The sequence below is a fragment of the Mus caroli genome, unplaced genomic scaffold (genome assembly GCF_978045245.1).
Source record: "Mus caroli unplaced genomic scaffold, Mus_caroli_1 scaffold_8, whole genome shotgun sequence".
In the NCBI taxonomy this organism is placed as follows: Eukaryota; Metazoa; Chordata; class Mammalia; order Rodentia; family Muridae; genus Mus; species Mus caroli.
The window spans coordinates 103,939,650-103,945,708 of record NW_028227263.1 but is presented as its reverse complement, the minus strand read 5'-3'; the positions used below and the strand labels follow the sequence as shown (position 1 = coordinate 103,945,708).

The following is a 6,059-nucleotide window of genomic DNA, read 5'->3' as shown; positions in this document are numbered from 1 at the left end:
AATCTTCCAAAATTATCAGGGAAAGATGTTTTCATCATCAATCCAGCTTGGAACATATTTTGTTAGTGACACATGATCTCCCCCCAGCCCCACCCCAACAATGAAGTGTTCTGTGTGCAAAAATATAGCTTTAAAAAAAAGGTAAAACAAAATTCTGCATTTTAATAAAACTTGATAAAAATGGTATTTCAAACTATATAGTCACCAGAAGTACACAGCTATCAAAAATGCACACGTCACTTGGCAAAATTGCACACCTTCAGCTTTCTATGCCTGGTCTGTTTTGAAGTCTCCATTTTCTGCAGGATTATTCGCATCCTTACTAGCATCGGCTTTCCCCTTGGGTACCTTCTCTCCCTTCTTTGCGGGGACCGTTTTAGGCTTGGGCTCTGGCTTTAGAGAAGTAGGTTTAGCAGAGAGCCTTGCAGATCTTCTCTGTGGCTCCTTCTTCACCTTGGCTTTGTCTCCTTTAGCATCCCCTTCAGCCTCTTTTAGGCATGGCAGTGGCAGGGGACATCAGCACTGAAAACAGGTACACAGCGGCTTGGTTGGTCAAGGGGTCATCTGTGCTGCTTCTTCACACTGCTCCATGATGTCAATTTTTTAATTTCTGAGTAATACTCCATTGAATAAATGTACCACATTTTCTTTATTCATTCTTCTGTTGAGGGACACCTAGGTCATTTCCATATTCTAGCTATTATGGATAAAGCGGCTATGAACATAGTTGACCAAGTGTCTTTGTGGTAGATGGAGTATCTTTTGAGTATATACCCAAGAGTGGTATAGCTGGGTCCTGAGGTGGATCAATTCCCAATTTCCTGAAAAATCATCATATTGATTTCCATAGTGGCTGAACAAGTTTGCACTCCCACTAGCAATAGAGGAGTGTTCCTCTTGATCCACATCCTTGCCAAGATGAGCTGTCACTTAGCCATTATGACAGGTATAAGGATTTCAAAGTAGTTTTGATTTGCATTTCCCTGGTGGATAAAGATGCTTAACATTTCTTTACATGTTTCTCAGCCATTTAAGATTCCACTTGAGAATGTAAGCTCCTAGTAGCCACGCCTCTTCTCTGAGGACCTCCAACTACCAGGTTCCACTCAGAATACTCTCCCCTAAGATCTGGACCCAGTTCTCTCTCTGCAGAATAACAATAATAATAAACAACCCAAACTCAAGGTTTGAAAGCCCACCAGTCCCTAAGCTCACCCCAAGCTCTGGACTTAAAATTCCACTAATCCTTACCATGAAAATCTCTAGTCTGGAAAGCTTTGCCCCCCAGGAATGCTATATGAGCCCTGTCTTCTGTTCAGTTCTCTGTTGCTGGAGCAGAGACAGCTACCCTCCTAGATTTTGCTTTCCCCCCAAAAATCTCCTGTGTGGGGTTTGTTGTGAGGTGTGACTTTGTGGTATTCCCTGGCTCCCAACAGACAGGATTTCTTTCCCTTCTGAGCTGCAACACTTGTAGCGGGGGAGAAACCTTCCCCAACCCTAGAGCAGAGCTATAACATTTCTAGTGGAGAAGCCTTTTCCCTCAGAGCTGTAATATGTACAGAGGATTCTCTGTTTTGATCTATATCCCATTGAAAAAGTGGATTATTTGCTTTGTTGGTATCTAGTTTCTTGACTTCTTTAAATATGTTGGATATTAGCCCTCTATGTTGAGTTCAGGTTGGTGAAAATCATTTCCCATTCTGTAGGCTGCCATTTTATTCTATTGACAGCATCCTTTGCCTGCTTTTGGTTTCATGAGGTCCCACTTATTAACTGTTGATCTTAGTGCCTGTGCCATTGGTGTTCTGTTTAGGAACTTGACTCTTTGCCAGTGTGCTCAAAGCTGTGATTCCACTTCCTCTCCTATTGGCTTCAGTATATCTGGTTTTATGTTGATGCCTTTGATCTGCTTGGACTTAGGGTTTGTGCAGGATAATAAACATGGATCTATTTTCATTCTTCTACACAGAGACATTATTAGATAAGCACCATTTATTGAAGATGCCTCTCCCTCAATTGTGTGTTTCTGGCTACTTTATAAAGAAAAAAAATCAGGTGTCCAGAGGTGTATGGATTTATGTCTGGGTCTTTGATTCAATTCCATTGATCAGCGTGTCTGTTTATATGCCAATACAATCCTGCCTTTATTACTATAGCTCTGTAGTACAGCTTGGAATCAGGGATGTTGATACCTCCAAAGTCCTCTTATTGTATACAGGATTGTTTTAGGTAACTGGGTTTCTGTTTTCCCATTTGAAACTGAATATTCTCCTTTCAAAGTCTGTAAAAAAAAAAAATCGTGTTGGAATTTTGATGGGGGTTGCATTGAGTCTGTAGAATGTTTCTGATAGGATGGCCATTTTAACTATGTTAATCCTACTGATCCATGAGCATGGGAGATTGTTGTCTTCTGATACCTTGTTCAATTTCTTTCTTCAAAGACTTGAAGTTCTTCTCATATAGGACTTTTTGGTTTGAGTTACCCCAAGATATTTTATAATTTTCTGTGGCTATTGTGAAGAGTGTTGTTATTTCTGTGTTTTCTCTCCCTCCCTCTCTCCCTCCCTCCCTCCCTCTCTTCTTTCCTTCCTTCCTTTCTTTCTTTTTTTCTGTTTATTTTTTTGTTTTTTGTTTTTTACATAGAGTTTCTCTGTGTAACCTTGGCTGTCCTGGATCCCCCTTCATAGACCAGGCTTGGCTAGAACTCAGAGATCCACCTGCCTCTGCCTCCCAAGTGCTAGGACTAAAGGTGTGTGCCACCACCATCACACCTGTGATTTCTTTCTCAGCCCATTTACTGTTTGTATAAAGGAAAGCTGCTGAATATTTTCAGTCTTTCTTGAATCTAGCCAGCTTGCTGAAGGTATTTACCTGCTGTAGGGGTTCGCTGGTAACATTTTTGGGATGGCTTATGTGTACTACTGTGCTTTGTGCAAAGGATGATACTTTGACTTCTTCCTTTCCAATTTGTACCCCTTTGATTTCCTTTAGTTGTCTTACTGCTCTAGCTAAAATTTCAATTACTATATTGAGTACACATGGAGAAAGTGGACAGCTTTAGTTTCTCCTCATTTAATTTGGCATTGGCTATTGGCTTGATGTAATTTGTCTTTATTATGTTTAGGTAAGTCTCTTGTATTCAAGACATTTATAATAAAGGAGTGTTGGATTTTTTTCAGAGGCTTTTTTTCTGCATCCAATGAGATGATCACATGGTTTTCTTTCTTTCATTTTATTTAAATGATGAATTACATTGACATATTTTCATATGTTGAACCATTCCTGCATCTCTAGGGTCAACCCTACTTGATCATGGTGGACGATCTTCTTGATATGTTCTTGGATTCAGTTTGAAATTACTTTATTGAGTATTTTTTAAACTATGTTCATAAAGGAAATTGGTTTTTAATTCTCTTTCTTCTTTGAGGCTTTTTATGTCATCTTTAGATACATAGTAATTTCAATATCAGAATTGGAAATGAGATAATTTCTTTAAAAATATAAACAAATGGGCTGGAGAGATGACTCAGCGGTTAAGAGCACTAGCTGCTTGCTCTTCCAGAGGTCCAGAGTCCAATTCCCAGCAACCACATGGTGGCTCACAACCATCTGTAATGGGATCTGATACCCTCTTACAGGGTTTCTCTGTGTAGCCCTTGCTTTCTAAAAAATAAAAAATAAACAAATAAAAATAATTTCAGTGTTTTTTTTTTAAAGCAACCACTTAATACAGGAACAGCACCACTTAAAAACAGTTCAGGGACATAGATAGATATTTGCCCAAGATACACATATGGGCAATTACATACATGTCAAAGAGCTCCAAGTTAGTGGTAATTAGAAATACAAGCCAGAGGGATAAAGAGATGGTGCAACAATTAAGAGTATGTATGCCCTGCCATCAAACCCCAGCACCCATATCTGCCAGCTCACAACCTCCTATAGTTCCAGCTCCAGGGGATCTGAAACCTCCCTCTACACTTTGCAGGCACCTGAACATATATGACCTACACATAGGTAACATACACACACACACACACACACACACACACACAAGCACAAAGTAGGTAAGTAAATATATTTAACATATATCAAGTCAGAAAATATAAAATGGAAGCTGAGAATATGGCTCAGTTGGCAGAGTGCTGGCCTACCATGAACAGAACCCTGAATTCTATCTCCAGACTCACATATAACATATGTGGTGGCACACACTTGTAATCTTAGCACTTGGTAAGTGAAGACAGACAAATCAGGAGTTTGGGATCAACCTTGGCTATATAGAGCATTCAAGGCCAACCTGGGGTATGTGAAACCTTGTCCAAAACAAACAAACAAACAAACAAACAAACAAACAAACAGTAGTCCATGAGATGGCTCATGGAGTAAAAGCCTTTCCCATGCAAGTGTGAAGACATGAGCTTAAGCTAAATTCCTCAGTTATGGTGGAAGGAGAAAACCAACTCGACTTGGCCTCTGACTTCAACATGCTTCATGGAACATGCACATTCACACACACAGATAAAACTTTTTGAAAATTAAAAGTTAAGTCATAATAAAAAATATTATCTTCATTGTAATGCAAACAATAAAAGCATGGTGGATTTTTGGAGGGGAGGGAGCATCATCCTGTTAGGTGAAATAAGCCAGACTGAGAACTACAGGTCTTGAAAAACATTGTCTGTTTTGTGCACAATCTAGAAAAAGCACAATGTTATGGAAGTAGAAGAGAGAGCAGTAGAGATGTTGAGGGGAGAGAAAGAAGAGAGAGCAATCGAGGGCCAAATGAGATCAAATCAAATCACTCACACATGACAACATGTCAATAAGAACTTAAAACCGAAATGAGACGTCGGTTCACACTCACTTAAAGCATAATTGTTAAAAGTAGGAAGTGGCAAGTTCTGAAGTGAGCAGAGGAACTGAAACTCCAGGGTATCACTGCTGAGAATGTGATACGGCACAGCTGCTGCAGAGAGCTTGATGGTAAAAACTCCAACAGACACAAACCCAGTGACTCTATGACTCTAGGTTCATAAGATAACTTGCATGATCCATGGATAGGAGACCTAAGCATGAGGGTTTCTTCTTGTGTGCACCTCGCCAGTGTTTAGAGATCAGTGTATGTTTGATTAATGGATGATTGAATCAATGTAGGCTTCAGTTACCCAACAACCCTCCTCCTGCCAAGACACTCACCACAACTCTGTAGCATCCTGCATCCTTCAGTACCCACCACCTGTTGAGTGGAGAGTGGGGTTGGGCCACTGTGAAGCCAGGCATGAGGCCCCCAGCTAGAGCACAGAAATTGAGTGTTGGCAGGGAAATGTTGTCTTCAGAACATTTTGTAGTCACCGCAAATAAGATCTCACAGCAGCTATGGTTGCCTGTATGAGGGGGGCCTGCCCATAGTCAATCACAGACTGGAAAGGAACATATGGGGGTCCTATACCTCTCTGTGTTGGTTAGTTTTTTGTCAACTTGACACAAACTAGAGTCACCTGAGTAAGGGAACCTCAACTGAGGAATTTCTTTCTTTCATTTTAAAAAATATTTATTTATTTATTTATTTATTTAATATATGTGAGTACATTGTTGCTGTCTACAGGCATACCGGAAGAGGGCATCAAATGCTACTACAAATGGTTGTGAGCCACCATGTGGTTGCTGGGAATTGAACTCATGACCTTTGGAAGAGCAGTCAGGACTCTTAACCACTGAACCATCTCTCCTGCCTAGGGATGTTTTCTTGTTTGCTGACTGATGGGAGAAGGCCCAGTCCACAGTGGGAGGTATCATCTCTGGCCAGGTGTTCTGACCTGACCAAGGAAGAGAAGACCAGGAAGCAGCATTTTTTCATGGCCTCTGTTTTAGTTCCTGCCTCCAGGTTCCTATCTTGAGTTCTTGTCTTAACAGAGTATGACCTGAAAGTTATAAGATGTAATAAACTCTTTCCTCCCCAACTTGCTGTTAGTCACAGTGTAGCAAACAATTGTAGAACTCTTTTCTCTGATGGATTTTGAGGGAGGACATATGTCTTCAATGTAGTACCCAAGGAT

General features: G+C 40.5%; 1 pseudogene; it reads right to left on the bottom strand.

Annotated features, from left to right (window-relative positions):
• Nucleotides 1–201: 201 nt before the first annotated feature.
• On the bottom strand, nt 202–517 carry LOC147003279 (non-histone chromosomal protein HMG-17 pseudogene; annotated as a pseudogene).
• Nucleotides 518–6,059: the final 5,542 nt, after the last annotated feature.